Genomic DNA, 25,596 nt, shown 5'->3' on the forward strand with positions numbered 1-25,596 from the left:
CTTAAAACTCCCAGTAAATTTAATTTAAACTCTCTGTGACATATTTCTAAATTGATAGGCAGATTTTCGGTGAGTTAAGAGCTATACTTGCAACGTAACCATTTTAATAAATTTTTAATTCACCAGCTTCTGCTTCCCATCAATTTTTGGCGCCGTTGCCGGGGAGTTGCAATAGAGTGCTAATTTTATTAATTAGAATTTATTTATTTGCATTTTATTTAATTTCGCTACTATGAGCTGCATATTTCTTCCGTCAAATGACACGTTCACTTCCTGATCCGCGCTTGCTAATATTCGATCTTGAAATTGAAAGAACAATTTCACGAATAAGGCGAGAACAGCGTTGGTTAGCCCGCTCTGAGAGCGGATCTGAAAGTGAATCTGAGGAAGAAACCAGCCCCCGTTCTACTGATTCGGTTGTTTTACATGCAGAAAACATGGCAGCTAGAAGAGTTACCATTCAGGAGGAAGGAGCTCCTAATTTTACAATTCAACCATTTCAAGCACATCATCCAGCGGTAGCTACAGATTTTGAAATAAAGACCGCACTGTTAAATTTGATGCCCATGTTTCATGGCCTACCTGCTCAAGAGCCTATAAAGCACTTGAGAGATTTCCAGGCAGCCTGTTCTACTGTCAGGCGTGATGGCACTGATGAAACTTCAATTCTGCTGAAAGCTTTTCCGTTCTCTCTTGAGGGAAAAGCACGAGAGTGGTACTACACTCAACCTCTAGAAAATGTATCCAACTGGGATACACTCAGAAAGGAGTTTCTGGAGAAATTCTTTCCATCTGAAGTTACTGATAAACTGAGGAAGGATATCTCTACAATTGTTCAGGATGACAATGAGACTCTCTTTGAATACTGGGAGCGCTTCAATAATCTTCTGGAAGCATGCCCCCACCACATGATTGACAAGATCGTCCTACTCAGCTATATCACACAAGGTATGAGGCCCCAAGATAAGACCACATTGGAAAGTGCCAGCAATGGGTCTATGAAGAAGTACAAGACTACTGATGAAGCTTGGCAATTGATTAGTGATTTAGCTGAATCTACTCAGAACCACAGACAGAAGCAAGGCCGTTCAAAAGCCGTTGTAGAAGTATCTTCTGGCAGAGAGACTGCTGCTCTAACTCAAAGCATCTGTGAGATGACCAACCTGCTGAAGCAAATGCAGTTGAATCAACAAGCTCAGCAAACTCAACCGCAGCAAAACCAACAACTAGTCCCACAAAGAATTTGCGGAATTTGTGCTGATTACAGCCATTACACTGATGAATACCCGCAGCTCCAACAAGAAGACAACATGGTGGCATCCACTCACAACTTCTATGACCGCCCCAACCAAGGGTACAATAAAAGTGGAAATAATAACCATGGATGGCAGGACAATTCAAACCAGAATTGGAGGGACAACAATTACAGGGGAGGCAGAGATAATCAGGAAAATCAGAGGTGGAATAATAACAACAACAGGCAGCAAAATCAACCTTACCGAGCACCTCACCAGAGGCAAAACCAAGGACCACTGAACAATCAGCAGCAAACCTCTCAATTTACTCATTCTTCTGTATCTTCTAATGAAGATTTATTACAAGCTTTTGAGAAAAGACAACTGGCCATGGAAAGTACCATCGTGAACACTATTAACGCCAGTCTGAATGGTCTCACCTCTACTCTGCAAGGTTTTATGACACAGCTTGGTTCAACACAAAATTCCAGCAACCAACCTTCAAGCACCACTGGAATCCCCTCTCAACCGTTACCCAATCCAAAGGGAGGCATTAATGCCATCACCCTGAGGTCCGGAACCACACTGCAGGAGAGGAATCAGGAGGAACCAAGCTGAAGAAGAGATAGCTCAACCAAAGGAAGAAGCACCAAAAGGCGTAGGCACCACGGAACCCACTGTTCCCATTCCATTTCCACAGCTTGCAAGGAAGCCCAGGAAGCAGCTGGAACCTGATCCTAAAATGGTAGAAATTTTCAAAAAGGTTGAGGTAACTGTTCCCCTTTTTGATGTTATTCAGCAGGTACCTAAATATGCAAAGTTTCTAAAAGACTTATGTATCCATAAAGACAAAATTAATGAATTAAAAACTATTCCTTTAGGTAGTTCTATATCTGCTTTAATGGGAGGATTACCTGAAAAATGTAGTGATCCAGGTCCTTGCATAGTTAGTTGTACTATTGGTAGTGTAGTAATTTATGATTGCATGTGTGATTTAGGAGCGTGTGTCAGTATAATGCCTTTGTCCATATATGATGTTTTGAGGCTCCCTCCCTTAAAAAGGTCGGCAGCTCGTTTTGTGTTAGTAGATAAAAGCATTATTACAGTGGCTGGAGTTGCTGAAGATGTTTTGGTGAACATTAAAGGGCTCACATTTCCCACTGATTTTTATATCTTGGAGATGCCCCATAATGATTCAGATAAGCCATCATCAATCTTACTTGGAAGACCATTCCTGAAGACATCAAAATTCAAATTGGATGCTTTTTTAGGAACATACTCCTTTGAAATAGATGGCCGCATAGTGATCTTCAATCTGAATGGAGTCATTAACAACCCCCCAGAAGATCGTTCTATCTTCTAGTGTGATGTCATAGACGAAAGTGTGGCTGAAGTTCAAAAAGAAGAGTTTGAAGAGAGGCACATTGGACAAGGTCCAAGTGTAGGGACCCTCTTAACTGACAGTGAGGGCACTTCGCCATCTTCACGAGCCCCAGATAATCCAGAGCCTGTCCATGATCAAAAGTTAGAATTGAAACCTCTCCCTCCACATCTCAAATATGCTTATCTTGAGGATGAGCAGAAGCTTCTGGTTATTATTGCAAGGGAACTGACTTCTCAACAAGAAGAGCAGTTACTTGATGTACTGAGGAAGCATAAGAAGGCAATTGGGTGGAGTTTGGCAGACATAGTTGGAATCAACCCTCAAGTATGCGAGCACAGAATATTTTTAGAAGAGGGAGCAAGACCTGTCCGTCAACCACAAAGAAGATTGAATCCCACCATCTTGGAAGTTGTCAAAAAGGAAGTGACCAGACTATTGGAAGCAGGTATCATATATCCCATTTCAGACAGTGAATGGGTAAGCCCAGTACAAGTGGTGCCCAAGAAGTCCGGAGTCACTACAGTGAAGAATGAGCATGGAGAGCTCATAGCAACTAGAGTTCAGAATGCTTGGAGAGTCTGCATTGATTACAGGCGTCTCAACCAAGCTACCCGTAAGGATCACTACCCACTTCCATTCATTGATCAAATGCTGGATCGCCTGTCAGGTAAATCACATTATTGCTTTTTAGATGGTTACACAGGTTATTTCTAGATTCATATAGCTCCTGAGGATCAGAAAAAGACTACTTTTACATGTCCTTTTGGGACTTATGCTTATAAGAGAATGCCCTTTGGCCTGTGTAATGCACCAGCCACCTTCCAAAGGTGCATGATGAGTCTTTTTTCTGATCTTATTGAGGACTGTATGGAAGTTTTTATGGACGATTTTAGCGTTTGTGGTGATTCTTTTAGCCTTTGCTTAGATGGGTTATCTAGAGTATTAGATAGATGTGTTAATACAAACCTTGTATTGAATTTCGAAAAATGCCACTTTATGGTAAAACAAGGGATTGTATTAGGACATGTGGTATCTAATAATGGCATTTCTGTAGACCCAGCAAAGGTGAATGTTATTTCTAGTTTACCTTACCCCTCTTCTGTGAGGGAAGTCCGTTCGTTCCTTGGCCATGCAGGTTTCTACAGGAGATTTATTAAGGACTTTAGTAAGGTGGCACTTCCCTTATCCAGATTACTGCAGAAGGATATTGAGTTCGAGTTCAGTGAGGATTGCAAACAAGCATTTGATAAGCTGAAGACTGCTCTAACGCAAGCCCCAATTGTGAGAGGACCAGACTGGAACCAACCATTTGAAATCATGTGCGATGCTTCCAACCATGCAGTAGGAGCAGCGCTGGCTCAGCGTGAAGGTAAGGATCCTTTTGTTATTGCCTATGCATCTAAGATTTTAGACATTGCCCAGTCCAATTATACTACTACTGAGAAAGAGCTACTTGCTATTGTTTTTGCTCTGGATAAATTCCGGGCTTATTTACTTAGTACTAGGGTAGTAGTGTATTCGGACCATGCAGCTCTAAAGTATCTATTAGCTAAAAAGGAATCCAAACCAAGACTTATACGTTGGATACTGCTGTTACAAGAATTTGATTTAGAAATAAAGGATAGGAGTGGTAATCAAAATTTAGTAGCAGACCACTTGAGTCGCCTTGAACATATTAAGGATGATTCTACTCCTATAGATGATAATTTTCCTTTTGACAACCTGCAAGCAGTATCTGAGGTAGTCCCTTGGTATGCACCTGTTGCTAATTATTTAGTTAGCCGCACATTTCCCCCACATTTTTCTAAACATCAAAGAGACAAGCTGAAAAGTGAGTCTAAATATTATACATGGGATGACCCATATTTATGGAGATGTGGCACTGACCAGATAATTAGACGTTGTGTGCCTCAATCAGAATTCCAGTCCATTTTAGAGGCCTGTCACTCATCTGAAAGTGGAGGACATTTTGGCCCTCAAAGAACAGCTAGAAAGATCTTAGACTGTGGATTCTGGTGGCCTACTCTTTTTAGAGATGCTGCTGAGTTTTGTAAATCTTGTCACCCATGCCAAAAATTTGGTAACATATCCAAGAGGGATGAGATGCCTCAACAATATATGCTTTTTTGTGAAATTTTTGATGTTTGGGGCATTGACTTCATGGGTCCATTTCCAAATTCTAGTGGATATTTTTATATATTGTTAGCTGTGGATTATGTTTCCAAATGGGTGGAAGCAATTCCTAGCCGCACTGATGATGCTAACACTGTTGTCTCCTTTGTGAGAAACCATATTATATGCCGCTTTGGATCACCACGAGCAATCGTGAGCGATCAAGGCACCCATTTTTGTAATAGGAGACTAACAGGATTGATAAAGAAGAATGGGATAATCCATAAAGTTGCGACAGCTTACCATCCCCAAACTAATGGGCAAGCCGAGGTGTCGAACAGAGAAATTAAGCGTATCTTGCAAAAGATAGTGAAGCCTCATAGAAAAGACTGGAGCACCAGGCTACAAGATGCACTGTGGGCATACAGAACAGCATACAAGACACCCATTGGGATGAGTTTCTTCCGCTTGGTTTATGGAAAAGTTTGTCATCTCCCAGTTGAAATTGAACACAGAGCCTTCTGGGCAGTTAAGGAGTGCAACATGGGAATTGAGAATGCTGGAGCTGAAAGAAAGTTGCAACTGCAGGAACTGGAGAACCTTCGCCTGGAAGCTTATGAGAACTCCAGAATATACAAGGAAAAGATGAAAGCTGTGCATGATCAAAACATCATGAAGAGAGAGTTCCAACCTGGAGATTTTGTCCTCCTTTACAAATCTCGACTAAGACTCATGCTCGGTAAGTTGAGATCAAAATGGGAAGGTCCATACAGAGTAGAGAAGGCTGAACCGTACGGAGTCTATCACCTAAGCCATCCTTCAAGCTCTGTACTTATAAAGGTTAATGGACAACGCCTGAAGCTATACCATGGTGAGAAGGTGCAGAAAAATAAGGAGCTTGAGATCTTCCGCTTGGAAGACCCCCACATCGCAGCAGATTAAGCTATTGGAGCGTCCAACTTACGGACGTAAAAGCAAAGTGCTTGGTGGGAGACAACCCACCGCGGTATGATCGTTCTTTTCTTCACTTTTAGTTTTTCTTCTTTAATAAATCTTCTCTTTATTAGTGCTTTAGTGCTCTTTCAATTACATGTCTTTATCTTTCGTTAAAAAAAAAAAAAAATTTCGCCGCGCGACGCGATCGCACCAGCGACGCGTCCGCGTGGTAGGGGGAGTAAAGAAAAACAAAAATGAACAGAAAGTTACGCAGGAGCAGCGCTGGAGTCGTGCCAATGGCACAAATTACCCCACGCGACCGCGTCGCATAGAAATCGTGGCCTCCCACGCGACCGCGTGCCCCACGCGGCCGCGTGCCCTGAGTTTTCGACGTAAAAGGGTGCACAGTCGCATTCTGTGCGAGAGTGATGCTGGATTGGTGCTGGAAGCACAATCCTTGTCACGCGACCGCGTCGCTGACGCGGCCGCGTCACCCATTTTATAACGCACACTCATGCGATCGCATGACCCACGCGATCGCGTCACCCAATTTTGGCAATTAAAATGAATCGAACAGAGAGTTGTGCTGGAGCGAGGCTGCACTCGCGCCAGCAGCGCAACATAGGTCACGCGACCGCGTGACTGACGCGATCGCGTCACCTTACCTGAAGCGCAACCATGCGAACGCGTACCTTCCGTGGCCGCGTCGCATGTGCCGCACAGCTCAACCTCAGTTGCCAAATTATCTTATCTTTCTTTCCTCCAAATCCTAATTTTTCTTTTCCCTCCTTCTTTCTTCTTTTCCCCTTTCCCTTTCTATCTCACCTTTCACTCTCTATCTCTCTCACCATCATTAACAAGGTTTTACCTTCTTCTTCCTTCTTCTCTTTTCTATCATTCTTATTATATTATGTATATATATTATTATTTTCTTTTTCTTTTCTTTTTCTTTTCAAATTTTTATTTCTCTTCTTCTTCTTTTCTCTTCTTTACATGGTGTTAGAAACCTTTTGAGTTATCATCCCTCATTATATGCTTGTGGATTATTGAAAATTATTTGACAATTATTTTTCTCCCATTTAAGGGATTACTTGCATGTTCATCTTCATATTTTCTATACCCTATTCACCATGCATGCTATGTGTTTGTGAAAAAGCCCATGTGGCATTATGCACTTCCCTATGTTACTATACTATTCAATGCTTGATTTTCACAACTTTCCCTTATTATTTTATTAATTGAATTCAATTGTCAATACAAATTTGATGGTTTGTTACAAAGTAATGCTTGGTCTATACTACTCATGCCCTTTGCCAGCATGCCAATAAACACCTTGCATTCACTTGTCTTTTTATGCACTAGCTATTTCCCATTGATGACTTTTCATATGTACTCGAGAGCATGTCTCAATGTCATCTACATTTTACTGTGCATCATTCACCCTTTTTTCCGTTTCCTTCCTTGCTGTATCTCTCTTTAAATTTAATTTTCTTTCTCTTCCCTTCTTTCAGGATGGCCACCAAGAAAGGAAAGGAGAAAGCAACTTCCAGACCACCAGCAAGATGAGGAACTAAAAGAGCATTAGTGGCAGAGCCTTCTTCAACTGCAGTCAAGCCCTCAACAAAACGAGTCAAGAGGATAATAAAGGTTGACGAAAAGGAGAAAGCCTTTCCAGCAAAGGACGCTGCGCGATTTTCCAATCGCTACTGTGAGCAGATGTTTCCTATCCTGGCAGAAAGGAACTATAACAATGAATACCTTCTTATCCTCCCGTCCAATATTTCCACCTTTGTTGAGCCGCAAATTGAGCGAAGACAATGGGGTTTCCTACGGAAACAGCCAAGGCAGGTCAATCTTTCTTGGGTAGTTGAGTTCTACTCCAACTTCTACATGCCGACCCTGCAGTCTGTTTATGTCCGGCAGAAGCAAGTCCCCATCTCAAAAGAGGCCATTCAGCAAGCTCTGAGTCTTCCCCCTATTCCAGCAGGAATGGACGCTTTTCAAGAAGCTGCCCTACAGCGCCAGAGATACCAATTCGACTGGAACTCCGTTCTCGGAGTCATCGCATTACCTGGCAGCCGTTGGATCTACGGATACCACCGTACCCGCCCTAAGGGAATCTTGGCTTCAGCACTTACCTTGGAGGCTCGCGTATGGGCACAGATCATGTCCCATTATGTCTTTCCGAGCACTCATGAGTCCTCTTTCACTGCAGACATGGCTGTTTTACTATGGTGCATCCTTACAGAACAACCTCTGAATCTCTCAAGACACATCCAGAATGCTATGGAGCATGTACAAATCACGAGCAACCTACCTTTTCCCGCCCTGGTCTCAGATCTTGTCTCAGCAGCCGGAGTCTCCTACAGAGCTGGGGACACCAAAGCCATGCTTCCAAGGGATGATCAATATGTCCCTAACGGGAAATACCTCAGACTTTCAGCAGCCACTACAAGCCAGCCTACTGAGCCAGTTGAAGATATTCCTTCTTCAACACCACAAGCATCTACAACTGAGAAATTGCTCCAGCAAATACTTGAAAAATTGGATCGGCATGAACTGAAAGCTAAGATGAGAGAGCGCCGTAACGAGCACCGATTCAAACACCTCAAGGAGATACTCAAGGGACGCTTCAGAGACTCAGACACCCTAGACTCCACTTCATTCACTAGCACAGGGAGCCATGACGGTCCCGATGATGGAGATACTGCTACCAGCCCACCCCTGTTTCTGACAGATGGCACCGAGGACGGTGCAAAGCCTTAAGTGTGGGGAGGTTGGTTAGTACCTGACTTCCTGAGGTAAATTCTCTTCTCTGGCACCAATAATTAGGATATTTTAGTTAGATTTTCTTTCTTTTATAGAATAGAATAAATTGCATAGGTTAGAATAGTTGCATGCATGTTCTACTTGATTGAAAAGACAATAAGTTTCTTTTAAAAATCTATCTTTGGAATAAAATTTCACTAATTTTTCAAAATTTTATGATAAATCTGCTTGAGTTGTATTTGGAACATGATGTTTGAGCTAAAGAACACACAACCTGTGAAAGATTTGAGCCTTTATGTATGGTTACATTATTTAACCATAATTATTTTATTCTTGTGTGTTTACTTCTCTATGATTGTAATTTATATTTTGTTTTATCTTATATGTCCAATATTTATTATATTTACATGCTTGCACATGATTGAGGCCATTATTTGTTTAAACTCACTCATCCAAATTAAGCCTACCCTTTTCAATTACCTTTGTTAACCACTTTGAGCCTTTAATTCCCATTTGTTCGATATTTTACCACATTACTAACCTTAAGCCGAAAAACAATTGTATATCCCAAAGTATGGACTATTATATATTGCTGAAAAGCTCTGGATGTCTACTTTTCAACGCAATTGGAAGCGCGCCATTTCGAGTTTTGTAGCTCCAGAAAATCCACTTTGAGTGCAGGGAGGTCAGAATCCAACAGCATCATCAGTCCTTTTTCAGCCTGAATCAGATTTTTGCTCAGCTCCCTCAATTTCAGCCAGAAAAATACCTGAAATTATAGAAAAACAAACAACTCATAGTAAAGTCCAGAAATATTAATTTTTCCTAAAATCTAATGGAAATAAACTAAAAACTAACTAGAATATACTAAAAACTATATGAAATTAACCCCAAAAAGCGTATAAAATATCCGCTCATCACAACACCAAACTTAAACTGTTGCTTGTCCTCAAGCAACTAAACAAATAAAATAGAAGACTAATAGGTTGAGAAGCAATAATATCTCAGAGTTTTGAGTGAAGCTCAGATTCTAATTAGATGAGCGGGACTAGTAGCTTTTTGCTTCCGAACAGTTTTGGCATCTTACTTTATCCATTGAAGCTCAGAGTGATTGGCATCTATAGGAACTTAGAATTCAGATAGTGTTATTGATTCTCCTTTTTCAGTATGATGATTCTTGAACACAGCTATTTCATGAGTCTTGGTCGTGGCCCTAAGCACTTTGTTTTCCAGTATTACCACCGGATACATAAATGCCACAGACACATAATTGGGTGAACCTTTTAGATTGTGACTCAGCTTTGCTAAAGTCCCCAATTAGAGGTGTCCAGCATTCTTAAGCACACTCTTCTTTCTGCTTTGGACCTTGACTTTAACCGCTCAGTCTCAAGTTTTCACTTGACACCTTCACGCCACAAGCACATGGTTAGGGACAGCTTGGTTTAGCCGCTTAGGCCAGGATTCTATTCCCTTAGGCCCTCCTATCCACTGATGATCAAAGCCTTTGGATCCTTTTTATTACCCTTGCCTTTTGGTTTTAAGGGTTATTGGCTTTTTTTTTTTTGCTGCTTTTTCTTGCTTCAAGAATCATTTTTATGATTTTTCAGATTATCAATAACATGTCTCATGTTCATCATTCTTTCAAGAGCCAACATATTTAACAGTCTTGAACAACAAATTCAAAAGACATATGCACTGTTCAAGCATTCATTCAGAAGACAGAAAGTATTGCCACCACATGTAACTAATTAGAATTTCTCTTTAAAAACTCAAAATTTTATTGCCTCTTATTTAAAAGATCTACTATTTTATTCATGTTTGCTGATGATGAGAAAAAAAAACTATGGCTTAATTGGAGATAAAATCAAAATAGATACTAATTACTACTATATGACTCTTAAGGTGAACTTCTATAATGACACTATCACAGAGTTAAAGCAGAAATTGGAATTTAACAACCTTTGTTCTAAAGTGGATGTTCCTCTAATCCGTGGGGTGCTTGGGGTGCTTGGTCCTTCAAGAGATAACTTCTGGCGTTTCAATTCCCTTAAGTCACGCCCTTGCTCCTCTTGTTCTTTAAACATATAGGTAAGAATTTGACTGTGTTCCTTCTGTTATTTTATTATTTGTTCCATAGCTTCCCGTATCTTGGTAACAGACGTCTCAAGATACTCCCAGTATTCAGATTGAGGGATTTCTGGGAGAAATTCCTGTGTTTTCTTCTTGGTGGGGTCATCCTGTGCTTGTTGTTTTTCCATTGATGCTTTGGTGATTGGTTTCTCAACTGAGATATACTCAGTTATTCCCATCCTTACTCCGGCATCCTTGCAGAGCAGAGAAATCACGCTTGGATAAGCCAACCTGGCCACTTTAGAATTTTTGTTAGCAATTTTGTAGAGTTCAGCTGAGATTAGCTGATGAACTTCCACTTCTTTTCCCATCATGATGCAATGGATCATCACTGCTCTTTTAATGGTGACTTCAGAACAGTTGCTAGTGGGCAACAGAGAATGCCCAATGAAGTCCAGCCATCCTCTGGCGACTGGTTTAAGATCTTCTCTCTTAAGTTGATTTGGGACACCCTTTGTGTTGGTGGTCCACTTGGCTCCAGGGATACATATGTCCTCTAGAATCTTATCCAGGCCCTTGTCTATTCTCATCATTCTCCTGTTGAAGGAGTCTGGATCATCTTTCAGCTGAGGTAGCTTTAAGATCTCCCTGATCCTGTCAGGGTGGGTATGAACAATCTTTCCTCTGACCACGGTTCGATAGTCATAGAAAGCATTCCCAGATAGTTTCTGCTTGTCAGTTTGCCACATATTAGCATAGAACTCCTGAACCATGTTCCTCCCTACTTTTGTTTCAGGATTAGCTAGGACTTCCCAGTTCCTGATTCGAATTTGCTCCTAGATCTCCGGATATTCATCTTCTTTCAGATCGAATCTAACTTCCGGGATCACTGATCTCAGACCCATTATTTTGTTATAATGGTCTGAATGTTCTTTAGATAAGAACTTCCCTTGATTCCAAAGTGGTTTTGGAATGCTCTCTTTCTTGCCTCTTGGAGTGGGTTGTTTTCCTTTAGGAGCCATGATCTTAGTGATCGTGGATAAACACACCAAACTTAGAGGTTTGCTTGTCCTCAAGCAAAAGAAAAGAAAGGAGAGGGATAGAAGGAGAGCTAGGTGCAATTGTTGATGGAAAAGGAGGGAGGCCGAACCCAAATTTAAAGGGAGGGAGGGTGGGTTTTCGAAAAAAGAGATAAAGATATGATAAAAAGATTGATTTGGAAAAGATAAGATAGAAGATATGATAAGAGAGGATATAGTTTAAAATTGAAAAAATATGAAAAATTTTTGAAAAAGATAAATCTAGATTTTGAAAAAGATAATGTGGAGATTTGAAAAAGATATTAGTTGGAAAAAAAATTATATTTGTTTTGAAAATAGGATTTGAAAAGAGTTGGATTGAATTTGCAAAGAGGCTTGGTGCTTATGGATTAAGATACATTTGATATTTTTTTTTAAAGAGGGATTTTTGAAATCAAGGTTCTTAACATGTTTATGCAAGAAATCATGAATTAAAAACATGGAATTTTAAAATTAGAATGAAAAAATATGAAGAAGAATGATTTTTACCTCCTCCCCACTATCCTGGCGTTTGAACGCCCAAACACTGCCTGTTTTGGGCGTTCAACGCCCAAATGCTGCTCTCCTGGGCGTTCAAAACCCAGTTGTTGCCCTTTTCTGGCGTTGAATGGCAGATTGCTATCCTTACTAGTATTCAGCGCCCACTAGCTGCCCCTTTTGGGCGCTGAACGCCCAAAATAGGCTCTTACTGGCGTTTTCTTGCCAGTGAGCTCTTTTTCTCTGTTTTGTGTGCAGATTTCTTCTGTGAACTTATGCAATTGATTCTTTACCTTAGTGTCAGTGAACTTTATATAAACAAATAAAAATAAAAATAGAAATAGGGCAAAATGCTTAGAGGATTGATGCCCCATGGCTGGGTTGCCTCCCAGCAAGCGCTTCTTTATTGTCTTTAGCTGGACCTTGCTGAGCTTTTAGTCTAGCTTCAGCCTTGAGCACTCTTGCTCAACGTTGCCTTCAAGATAGTGCTTAATTCTCTGTCCATTGACAATGAACCTCTTATCAGAATCAATATCTTGAAGCTCCACATAACCATATGGTGATACACTTATAATAACGTATGGTCCCCTCCACTGGGATTTTAATTTCCCGGGGAATAGCCTGAGTCTAGAGTTGAACAGCAGAACCTTCTGTCTTGGCTCAAAGATTCTAGATGACAACTTTCTGTCATGCCACTTTTTTTATTTCTCTTTATAAAGCTTGGCATTTTCGAAAGCTGTGAATCTGAATTCCTCTAGCTCATTTAGCTGGAGCAATCTTTTTTCTCCTGCTAATTTGGCATCAAAGTTTAGGAATCTGGTTGCCCAGTAGGCTTTATGTTCCAGTTCCACGGGCAGGTGACATGCCTTACCATACACAAGTTGGTATGGAGAGGTCCCTATAGGGGTCTTGAATGCTGTTCTGTAAGCCCACAGAGCATCATCCAAGCTCCGTGCCCAATCCTTTCTACGGGTACTTACTGTCCGTTCTAGGATTCTCTTTAATTCTCTGTTAGAGACTTCAGCTTGCCCATTAGTTTGTGGATGATATGGAGTAGCCACCTTATGGCGAGTTTCATACCGAACCATGGCAGAGTAAAGCTGTTTATTGTAGAAGTGAGTGCCCCCATCACTGATGAGTACTCTAGGGACACCAAACCTGCTAAAGATATGTTTCTGGAGGAACTTCAGCACTATTTTAGTATCATTGGTGGGTGTGGCAATGGCCTCAACCCATTTTGATACATAGTCAACTGCCACCAGAATATAAGTGTTTGAGTATGATGGTGGGAAGGGTCCCATGAAGTCAATTCCCCATACATCAAACAACTCAATTTCCAAGATTCCTTGTTGAGGCATGGCGTAACCATGAGGCAGATTACCAGCTCTTTGGCAACTGTCACAATTACATACAAACTCTCGGGAATCTTTATAGAGTGTGGGCCAATAGAAGCCACATTGGAGGACCTTGGTGGCTGTTCGCTCACCTCCGAAATGGCCTCCATATTGAGATCCATGGCAATGCCATAGGATCCTCTGTGCTTCTTCTCTAGGCACACACCTATGGATTATTCCGTCTGCACATCTCTTAAAGAGATAGGGTTCATCCCACAAGTAGTACTTTGCATCAGTAATTAATTTCTTCTTTTTTATCCTGTTGTACTCCTTGGGTATGAACCTTGCAGCTTTATAGTTTGTAATATCAGTAAACCATGGTGTTTCCTGAATGGCAAATAAATGCTCATCCGGAAAAGTCTCAGAGATCTCAAGAGAGGGGGGGGGGCGTCCCCTCTACTGGCTCTATCCGGGACAGATGATCAGCCACTTGGTTCTCTGTCCCTTTTCTGTCTCTTATTTCTATATCAAACCCTTGCAGAAGCAACACCCATCTGATGAGCCTGGGTTTTGAATCCTGCTTTATGAGTAGATATTTAAGAGCAGCATGATCAGTATACACAATCACTTTTGATCCTACTAAGTATGATCTGAACTTGTCAATGGCGTAAACCACTGCAAGTAATTCTTTTTCTGTGGTTGTGTAATTTTTCTGGGCATCATTTAGAACGCGACTAGCATAATAAATGACGTGCAGAAGCTTGTCATGCCTCTGTCCCAACACTGCACCAATTGCGTGATCACTGGCATCACACATTAGTTCAAATTGTAATGTCCAGTTTGGTGCAGAAATAACTGGTGCTGTGACCAGCTTAGCTTTCAGCGTTTCAAACGCCTGCAGGCACTCTGTGTCAAACACAAATGGCGTGTCAGCAGCTAGTAGATTGCTTAGAGGTTTTGCGATTTTTGAAAAATCCTTTATAAACCTCCTATAGAATCCTGCATGCCCCAGAAAGCTTCTGATTGCCTTAACATTGGCAGGTGGTGGTAATTTTTCAATTACCTCTATTTTTGCTTGATCCACCTCTATTCCCTTTTTTGAGATTTTATGCCCAAGGACAATCCCTTCAGTCACCATAAAGTGACATTTTTCCCAATTTAAAACTAGGTTGGTCTCTTGGCATCTCTTCAAAACAAGTTTCAGGTGATCAAGATAGGAGCTGAATGAGTCTCCATATACTGAGAAGTCATCCATGAAGACTTCCAGAAATTTTTCCACCATATCAGAGAAGATAGAGAGCATGCATCTCTGGAAGGTTGCGGGCGCATTACACAGCCCAAATGGCATCCTTCTATAAGCAAACACTCCAGATGGACATGTGAATGCTGTTTTCTCTTGATCCTGGGGATCTACTACAATCTGGTTATAGCCTGAGTAGCCATCTAAAAAGCAGTAATAATCATGACCTGCCAGTCTTTCTAGCATCTGGTCTATGAATGGTAAAGGAAAATGATCCTTTCTGGTGGCTATATTGAGCCTTCTGTAGTCAATACACATGCGCCATCCTGTAACTGTTCTTGTATGAACCAGTTCATTTTTTTCATTATGAATCACTGTCATGCCTCCCTTTTTTGGGACGACTTGGACAGGGCTCACCCAGGGGCTATCAGAAATAGGATAAATAATCCCAGCCTCTAGTAATTTGGTGACCTCTTTCTGCACCACTTCCTTCATGGCTGGATTTAGCCGCCTCTGTGGTTGAACCACTGGTTTAGCATTATCCTCCAATAAGATTTTGTGCATGCATCTAGCTGGGCTTATGCCCTTAAGGTCACCTATGGACCACCCAAGAGCTGTCTTGTGTGTCCTTAGCACTTGAATAAGTGCTTCCTCTTCCTGTGAATTTAAAGCAGAGCTTATGATCAGTGGAAAAGTGTCACCTTCTCCCAGAAATACATATTTCAAGGATGGTGGTAATGGCTTGAGCTCAGATTAGGAGGTTTTTCCTCTTCCAGAAGAGATTTCAGAGGCTCTTTCATGTCCTCTGAATCCTCCAAATAAGGCTAAACATCTTTAAAGATGTCTTCCAACTCCGATTCGAGACTCTCAGCCATGTTGATCTCTTCTACCAAGGAGTCAATAAGATCAACTTTCATGTAGTCTGTTGATGTGTCTGGATGCTGCATGGCTTTGACAGCATTCAACTTAAACTCATTATCATTGACTCTCAGGGTTATTTCCCCTTGTTGGACGTCAATGAGGGATCGTCCAGTTGCTAGGAAGGGTCTTCCTAGAATGAGAGTAGCACTCTTGTGCTCCTCCATTTCCAGCACCACGAAGTTAGTGGGAAAGGCGAATGGCCCAACTCTGACAATCATGTCTTCAATCACGCCTGATGGGTATTTAGTGGAGCCATCAGCAAGTTGGAGACATATCCGGGTTAGTTTAACTTCTTCAGTTAAACCAAGCTTTCTGATAGTGGATGCAGGTATTAGGTTGATGCTTGCCCCAAGATTGCATAAAGCTGTCTTGGTGCAATTACCTTCTAATATGCATGGTATCAGAAAACTCCCAAGGTCTTTAAGCTTTTCAGGAAATCTCTTCAGAATGACTGCACTGCATTCTTCAGTGAGGAGAACTCTTTCTGTTTCTCTCCAATCCTTTTTATGACTCAAGATCTCTTTCATGAACTTGGCATAAGAAGGTATTTGCTCAAGTGCTTCTGCGAATGGAATCTTTATTTCAAGAGTCCTGAGGTAATCTGCAAAGCGAGAAAATTGCTTATCCTGCTCCTCTTTCCGGAGTTTTTGAGGATAAGGTATCTTGGCTTTATATTCCTCAACCTTAGTTGCTGCAGGTTTATTGCCTACAGAAGTGGTTGAAGAAACCTTTTTAGAGGGGTTGTTATCAGCATTTGTGTGTGTCTGATCCCTCACTGGCAATTGAGTGCCAGGGTTAGAAGCTGAAGTGAAATTGGACGCCAGCTCCTTGTCTGTTCCTAGCGTCTGAACGCCAGAACTGTGCCCATTTTGGGCGTTCAGCGCAAGATCTTGCCCATTTTGGGCGTTCAACGCCAGATCCTTGCCTATTTCTGGTGTTGAACGCCAGTCCTGCCTTGTTTCTGGCGTTGAACGCCAATCCTGAGCATGGTCTGGGTGTTCAGCGCCAGCCTTCCACCAAATTTCTGGTGTTTTAGTTCCAAAATTACTTTTCCCTGGGCTCCTACTGTCCTCAGGTGAATTTTGGGTGGTTTGCTCATTTCTTAGCTTTTTGCTGCCTTGAGGTGGGGTATTTAATGTTTTCCCACTTCTTAATTGAACTGCTTGGAATTCTTCTGTTATTTGCCTTGACAGCTGCTGCTTTGTTTGCTTAAACTGTTCTTCCATATGTATATTAGCCATCCTTGTCTCTTGTAGTCTATCTTTGAATTTGGCTAACTGCTTTGTTAGAAAGTCCAATTGCTGATTGAATTCAGCAGCTTGTTTTACAGGACTGAGTTCAGCAGTTACTGTCTTAACCTCTTCTTTCATGGAAGGGTCACTGCTTAGGTACAGATGCTGATTACTGGCAACTGTATCAATGAGCTCTTGAGCTTCTTCAATTGTCTTTCTCATGTGGATAGATCTACCAGCTGAGTAATCTAGAGACATCTGAGCTCCTTCTGCAAGCCCTTAGTAGAAGATGTCTAACTGAACCCACTCTGAAAACATTTCAGAGGGGCATTTTCGTAGCATCTCTCTGTATCTCTCCCAGGCATCATAAAGAGATTCATTATCTCCTTGTTTAAAGCCTTGGATGTCCAGCCTTAGCTGTGTCATCCGTTTTGGGGGAAAGTATTGATTCAGGAATTTTTCTGTCAGCTGTTTCCATGTCCTTCTGTCAGCTGTTTCAAAGCTACTGACTCCGATGTAGGGTATGCAGATACTACTCCCATATGAAGCCGTAGAAGGGTTAGAATATGACCCCAGAGTCCTCCTGGACTATTCATTTCTGCTTAGGTCCATGATGGAGAAAGAGAGATGGTGTAAAATAGAAAAAATATTTTTATTTATTTATTTATTTATTTATTTCGAAAACAAAATAAATCAAAATAAAATAAATAAAAATGAGTGAAAGATTTTCGAAAAAGTGAGGAGAGAGAAAGTGATTAGGAGATTTTGAAAAGGATATGATGATTTTAAAAAGAAGAGTTTTAAATTTTGAAATAAAAATCTGAATTTTAGAAATAGATTTCGAAAAAAGATGCTTTAAAATAGAGAGAAAAGATATTTTTGAATTTTAAGAAGAGAGAGAAGAACAATAAGATAGCACAAGATTTAAAATTTTTAGATCTAATGCTCCTTGTTTTCGAAAACTTTTGGAGGGAAAAACACCAAGGAACACCAAACTTAAAAATTTTAAGATCAAGACACAAGGAAAACTCAAGAACAATTTGAAGACTCACAAGAACATAAGAACATGAAGGAAGGACACCAAACTTAAAATTTTTAGAAAATCAAACTAAAATTTTCGAAAAACACAGAAAAATCAACAAGAAAACACCAAACATAAAGTTTGGCACAGGATTTAATAGAAAAATTATTTTCTTTTTTTTTTTTTAAAAGATTTTAAGAAAAGGAAAATAAGGATTCTAAAATTCTAACACGACAACAACAAGAGACTCTAAACTAAAAGGAGAAATTTTTCCTAATATAAGCAACAAAATAAACCGTTAGTTGTCCAAACACGAACAATCCCCGGCAACAGCGCCAAAAACTTGGTGCACAAATTGTGAATCACACTTTTCACAACTCGTACCACTAACCAGCAATTGCACTGGGTCGTCCAAGTAATACCTTACGTGAGTAAGGGTCGAATCCCACAGAGATTGTTGGTTTGAAGCAATCTATGGTTATCTTGCAATTCTTAGTCAGGAAGTCAATTGTATTTATCAGTTGAATTGCGAATAAACAAGAAAGCATGGGTTAAAGTTTTCTTGTTATGCAGTAATGGAGAATATGTTGGAGTTTTGGAGATGCTTTGTCTTCTGAATCTCTGCTTTCCTCTGTCCTCTGATTCATGCACGCACGTCCTTCTATGGCAAGCTGTGTGTCGGGGCATCACCATTGTCAATGGTTACATCCCCTCCTCTTGTGAAAATGGTCCAAATGCTCTGTCACAGCACGGCTAATCATATGAGGTTCCCGATCATGCTGGAATAGGATTCACCCTCCTTTTGCGTCTGTCACTACGCCCAGCACTCGCGAGTTTGAAGCTCGTCACAGTCATTCAATCCATGAATCCTACTCGGAATACCACAGACAAGGTTTAGACTTTCCGGATTCTCATGAATGCCGCCATCAATCTAGCTTATACCACGGAGATTCTGATTAAGGAATCTAAGAGATATTCATTCAATCTGATGTAGAACGGAGGTGATTGTCAGAAACACGTTCGTGGATTGAGAAAGGTGATGAGTGTCAATGATCATCACCTTCTCCATAGTTAGGCGCGAATGGATATCTTAGATAGGAACACGCATGTTTGAATAGAAAACAGAAATACTTGCATTAATTCATTGAGACATAGCAGAGCTCCTCACCCCCAACAATGGAGTTTAGAGACTCATGCCGTCAAAGAGTACAAAGTTCAGGTCTAAAAATGTCATGAGATACTAAATAAGTTTATAAAATTTGTTTAAATACTAAACTAGTAGCCTAGGTTTACAAAAAGTGAGTAGACTATGACAGATGGTGCAGAGATCCACTTATGGGGCCCACTTGGTGTGTGCTGGGGCTGAGACTTAAACAATTCACGTGCATAAGGCTGTTTTGGGCGTTCAACGCCAGGTTTGGATCCATTTCTGGCGTTGAACTCCAACTTTTAATCCTTTTTTGGCGCTGGACGCCAGAATTGGGCAGAGAACTGGCGTTGAATGCCAGTTTACGTCGTCTATCCTTGAGCAAAGTATGGACTATTATATATTGCTGGAAAGCCCTGGATGTCTACTTTCCAACGAAATTGGAAGCGCGCCATTTCGAGTTCTGTAGCTCCAGAAAATCCACTTTGAGTGCAGGGAGGTTAGAATCCAACAGCATCAGCAGTCATTTTTCAGCCTGAATTAGATTTTTGCTCAGCTCCCTCAATTTCAGCCAGAAAAATACCTGAAATTACAGAAAAACACACAACTCATAGTAAAGTCCAGAAATACGAATTTTTTCTAAAATCTAATGGAAATAAACTAAAAACTAACTAGAATATACTAAAAACTATATGAAATTAACCCCAAAAAGCGTATAAAATATCCACTCATCAGGGGACAAGCAATAATTTAAGTTTGATTTTGTGATGAGCGAATAATTTATACGCTTTTTGGCATTATTTTTACATAATTTTTAGTATGATTTAGTTAGTTTTTAATATATTTTTATTAGTTTTTAATTAAAAATCACATTTCTGGACTTTACTATGAGTTTGTGTGTTTTTCTGTGATTTCAGGTATTTTCTTGCTGAAATTGAGGGACTTGAGCAAAAATCAGATTCAGAGGTTGAAGAAGGACTGCAGATGCTGTTGGATTCTGACCTCCTTGCACTCAAAGTGGATTTTCTGGAGCTACAGAACTTCAAATGGCGCGGTCTCAATTGCGTTGGAAAGTAGACATCCAAGGTTTTCCAGCCATATATAATAGTCCATACTTTGCTTGAGTTTAGACGACGAAAACTGGCATTCATGCTGCATTCTAGAGTTAAATGCCAGAAACAGGTTGCAAAGTGGAGTTAAACACCAGAAACAGGTTACAAACTGGCGTTCAACTCCAAGAGAAGCCTCTACACGTGTAAAGCTCAATCCTCAACCCAAACACACACCAAGTGGGCCCCAGAAGTGGTTTTCTGCATCATTTACTCATTTCTGTAAACCCTAGTAACTAGTTTAGTATAAATAGAACTTTTTACTATTGTATTTACATCTTTTGTTCATCTTGGGACGTTTAGTTCTTAGATCATGGAGGCTGGTATCTCGGCCATGCCTGGACCTTGTTCTTATGTATTTTCAACGGTAGGGTTTCTACACACCATAGATTAAGGTGTGGAGCTCTGCTGTTCCTCATGAATTAATGCAAAGTACTATTGTTTTTCTATTCAATTCAAGCTTATTCCTATTCTAAGATATTCATTCACACCCAAGAACATGATGAATGTGATGATTATGTGACGCTCATCACCATTCTCACCTATGAACGCGTGCCTGACAACCACTTACTTTTTACATGAAGATGAGATAGAATGAGTATCTCTTAGATATCTAATACAGGAGACCGAGTTCGAGATATTAGAATCTTCGTGGTATAAGTTAGAATCCATGGACGGCCATTCCTGAGATCCGAAAAGTCTAAACCTTGTCTGTGGTATTCCGAGTAGGATCTGGGAAGGGATGGCTGTGACGATCTTCAAACTCGCGAGTGCTAGGTGTAGTGACAGACGCAAAAGGATAGTAAATCCGATTCCAATATGATCGAGAACCGACAGATGATTAGCCATGCAGTGACAGCGCATTGGACCATTTTCACAGAGAGGATGGGATGTAGCCATTGAAAACGGTGATGCCCTACATATAGCTTGCCATGGAAGGGAGTATGAATGATTGGATGAAAACAGTAGGAAAGTAGAGGTTCAGGAGGAACGAAAGCTTCTCTATATGCTTATCTGAAATTCTCACCAATGAATTACATAAGTATCTTTATCTTAGTTTATATTTTATTTATGTTTTTATTGTCAATTCATCATAACCATTTGAATCCGCCTGACTGAGATTTACAAGGTGACCATAGCTTGCTTCAAGCCGACAATCTCCGTGGGATCGACTCTTACTCACGTAAGGTTTATTACTTGGATGACCCAGTGCACTTGCTGGTTAGTTGTGCGAAGTTGTGACAAAGTGTGATTCACGTTTGAGAGCACCAAGTCTTTGGTGCCATTGTTGATGATCGCAATTTTGTGCACCAATAAGCATATTGAAATCAATATTGAGATCAACAACAGGGGTTGGTCACTTCTATGCAACCCACCACGGAAAGTGGTAGAGAGCTTGGTGAGGGAATTCTATGCTAACGCAGTACCTCAACCAGGGCAACAATATGGCTACATTAGCTATGTCAGGGGGAAGTCCATCGACTACAGCCCCATAGCATAGAAAGAATGCTAATGGTGAAGAGGACAAACTCCACTCGGAGCTATGAAGTAAGAATGAAGCAGCAAGACCCTGGGTTTGAGGAGATTCTGAATGAAATTTGTGTGATGCATGTGCGTTGGATAAATGATAAGGATGGGATACCAAATCAATTGAGGAGAAGAGATTTGAGCCCCCAAGCTAGAGGGTGGCTAGAATTTGTGAGGAGGTCCCTAATCCCCACATCCAACACTTCAGAGGTGACCAAGGAGAGAGCTGTGCTCATCTACAGCATCATGAAAGGAGAGAATATCAACGTGAGGAAGATGATTGCCAACAACATCAACAAAGTGCTGAAAAGCACCAGTGACAACACAAGGTTGGCATTCCCCATTATTATACAGAGGCTATGTGATGAGGCTGGAGTTGAAAAGATCATTGATGAGGTGCTTGTGAAGCAAGACAAGTTCATAACAGCCGAAAAGATGGCCAAGGTGGTAGCTGTTCACCCACTCAACAGGGCCAGAGAACGAAGAGCTCATGCCCATGAACCACGACAACAACAAGAAGAGGAAGAGGCAGAAGAACAACCTCAATTCATGGCACTTCAACCACCACCACAATACCAATATCAGCAATTTCCAGAGGGATTCAACTGGGAACAATTGCATGGAGATGTACACCAAACGAAGGGAGACCTACACCACCTGAGGGAAGATGTCAATCAACTCAAAGAAACTCAATAACAACAATGGAGCCAAATTAACCAAAACATTCAACAACTCCAAGGGGGTTTTGAGAACCTCAAGGAGCAGCAAGATCAGATTAACTGGGGAGAGATGCAAGGCAGCTTAAGAATGATTCTGAGACGACAATTACAACAAATGGAGAGTCTTGCTGAATTCAGACACCTTTATCAAGCAAGGACTGTAGCTAGAGGGGAATATGATTGCTATGCACAAAAAAAGTTGAGCTACCTGTGCAATGCAGTAGCTAACATGAACCCCAATTACCCCACCTATATGCAAAAATTGGAGGAACTCTGCTCAAGGCAAGAAGAAATAGCATACCAACACAAGGAGAATGTAAAATCTTACATGAGGAGGCTAGGATTTTGGAAGCCCAAGGATACCAAAGTACAAGAAGGGTCCTCCAAGCCAGATGAAGGTGGCTCCTCCCCCTCCAAGAAGAAGGACAAGGGGAAGGGGCCAATGAACTAAAGATGAAGCTGCTCAAGGTTGTTGAGTCCCATGGTTGACATTTTCTAAATTCTGAAATCTTGTTTAAGCTTTTGCTTTATTTACTTTTTGAATAAATAATCATGCTAGGATAGTTTATGTTTTATGCTTATTTTTAATTCCTGTTTGAAGTCTTTATGAGTTTTTTTTACAAGAAAGAAAATGCCATGTATTTCAAGTCTTCATTTCAACATAAGTAAAAGTAGAGCTTGTCTCCATAAGAGTCACTGTGAGTTGTGCAAAAACATCAAGAGAGACCAAAGCCAATAGAGACTATCAAACAAACTAAGAAATAAGAAACTAGACTATCAAACAAACTAAGAAATAAGAAACTAAGTGTAGAACCATGGATGAAATAAAAAAGAAATTGAGTCATGGAAAGCAACTAGTCCTAGAAGGTATAACAAGGGAAGGTTAAAGGGTGTTCCTTGAATATCCATAGAACCAAGAGGTAGTAAGCAATAAAGGCCCAAGGCTCTGAGCATCAACTACTGGGATAGAAAAAAAAGAAACATTAAAAAGCTCAAAAAGAACTAAAGATCTTAGTAGATGCTTGTGGTGAAGATGTGTCAAGAAGAGACCTGGGCAAGTAAATTCTTAGGGGTGTCTCAATAGCTAGTACCCTAAAACCAACTGGTTTGGGAGTGCTAATTGAAAGCCTAATTAAAGGGTTGTCTTGAGACAAAACACCTAGAGTCGTGGTCAAGAAATCAAAACAATCCTTACTACTTCAAGGTGATAATCAATAGAAAGGACCCCTAAAGCCTATACCTGAAAGAACCCTCAAGGATCCAAGAGTTTTCCATGACATTAAAGCATTCATACATGTTTTGAACACTTAGTCTTACTCTTAGTTGTATTGCAATCACTCCAAGCCAAGGCCTCAAGTTATAAAGGCTTACTCACATTGATTTGCTTGGGACAAGCAAAGCTTAAGTTTGGTGTTGTGATGACTTGCATCATCTACCCTTCTTTCTTGCATAAAGAAGACCATAAAAGAGCATAAATCTCATTTGATCAGTACAATTCATGGATTATTTGATGAATATTGTGGTACACTACTTTTAGATGAGTTGTGCTGAATTTCAGGTGAAAAAGACATCAAAATTGGGTAGAAGACAAACAAGAAGCTGGGCGTGTGAAACTGGCGTGCCACTTGGGAGCAAACGCCACGAAAATGCACTGGCATGGCACGCCAGGAGCTAGGTGTGGCACGCCAGTACTAAAGTCTATAGAAGAAGTCCAAGCATGCATGAGGGCATGGCACGCCAGGGACTGGGCGTGGCACGCTAATACATTTTTCCAGAGAGCTACAATGGAGGACACAAAAGGGGCGTGGCACGCCAGATTGGGCGTAGCACGCCTAACCCACCAACTACTATGGGCGTGCCACTTGAGCAAAGGGGTGTGGCACACCAATTCACCATTCCAAGAAGAACCTCTACTATGGCGTGCCACTTGGTGTCGAAGGCGTGGCACACCAGATCCAAGAAGCCACTTGGGTGTGCCACTTGAGAACCCAGGCGTGGCATGCCAAGCTTGAAGAGTTCACAAATCCATGGGCGTGCCATTTGAACAGCATGGCGTGGCACGCTGGTACAATAATCCAGAGAAGGGGCTGAAGGCAATTGAAGACTGGGCGTGCCACTTGAAGACGAAGGCGTAGCACGCCAACTCCTCAATCTCACTTGGGCGTGCCACTTGAGCAACCAGGCGTGGCACGTCAATGCACAAAGGACCAAAAGCAAGGACTGGGCGTGCCACTTGGTATCCAAGGCGTGGAACGCCAACTACTGGAACCAAGACAAGATCATGGGCGTGGCACGCCAGCCTTTAGGCGTGGCACGCTGGTATAAGTTTCCAAAGAGGATGAAGGAGGCCAATTACATGGGGCGTGCCACTTGATATTGAAGGCGTGGCATGCCACTCACATTTCTTCACTTGGGCATGCCATTTGACCCCCAGGCGTGGCACGCCAGTGTCATTCAGAGAGCAAAGAAGCATTGGGGCGTGCCACTTGAGTTCGTGGCGTGGCACGCCAAACAGAGGAACCACTCACTCATAAAAGGGGCGTGGCACGCCAGACCCTGGGCGTGCCACGCTAGTGCAACTTTCCAGAGAAGCTTAGCCAAGCATAGGGCAAGGGCGTGGCACACCAGACCCTAGGCATGGCATGCTAGTTCAAGTTTCCAGAGGCAAAGAAAGGTGGAAAAAGGCAAGGAGCGTGCCACTTGAGTTCGAAGGCGTGGCACGCCAACATAATAATTCTACTATGGCATGCCACTTGAGTTTGAAGGCGTGGGACGGCAAAGTTGATAGTGACATGAGCGTGCCACTTGAAGAAGTGGGCGTGGCACGCCAAGCTAAAAATGAAGGGCACGTGACACGCCAGTAAAGCGCCAGCCACACGCCAGCTGGGAAGTCATGCTTATTGAGTGTTTTCTTTTCCCTCCAAAATGTAATTTTCTTTTTTCACTTTTGTAATTCTTTTATTTTACTAGGAGTAGTATAAATACCCCCAAGGAGTAATGAAGAGGCGGTTAAGCAGTCAATTTTAGATCCACTTTTACACTTTACTTTTGAAGTACTTTTTGAGCTATGAGTAGCTAACTTCCCTCTCATTGAGAGAGGAAGCTCTGTTGTACTTGATGGATTGATAATAGTGAAATTCTTCTTCTCTTCATCTTCTCTTTGATTTTCTAGAGGGAATTACGTTCTTAATGCTTAGCATTCAATTATCTAGAGAAAAAGATTGAATGCAATTGGGTTTCATGGGAACCTTGGAAAAGGAAACATGAAACCATGCCTGAAATCC

At 41.3% G+C, this 25,596-nt stretch overlaps 1 non-coding gene across 1 annotated transcript; it reads right to left on the reverse strand.

Moving 5' to 3' along the window:
* Positions 1–806: 806 nt before the first annotated feature.
* LOC148567854 (small nucleolar RNA R71) lies at positions 807–914 on the reverse strand. Its single transcript, XR_015882249.1, has one exon. It is a non-coding gene; the product is annotated as a small nucleolar RNA R71 (small nucleolar RNA).
* Positions 915–25,596: the final 24,682 nt, after the last annotated feature.

The sequence above is a fragment of the Arachis ipaensis genome, chromosome B4 (assembly GCF_059453495.1).
Source record: "Arachis ipaensis isolate K30076 ecotype BB chromosome B4, ASM5945349v1, whole genome shotgun sequence".
Taxonomy (NCBI): Eukaryota; Viridiplantae; Streptophyta; class Magnoliopsida; order Fabales; family Fabaceae; genus Arachis; species Arachis ipaensis.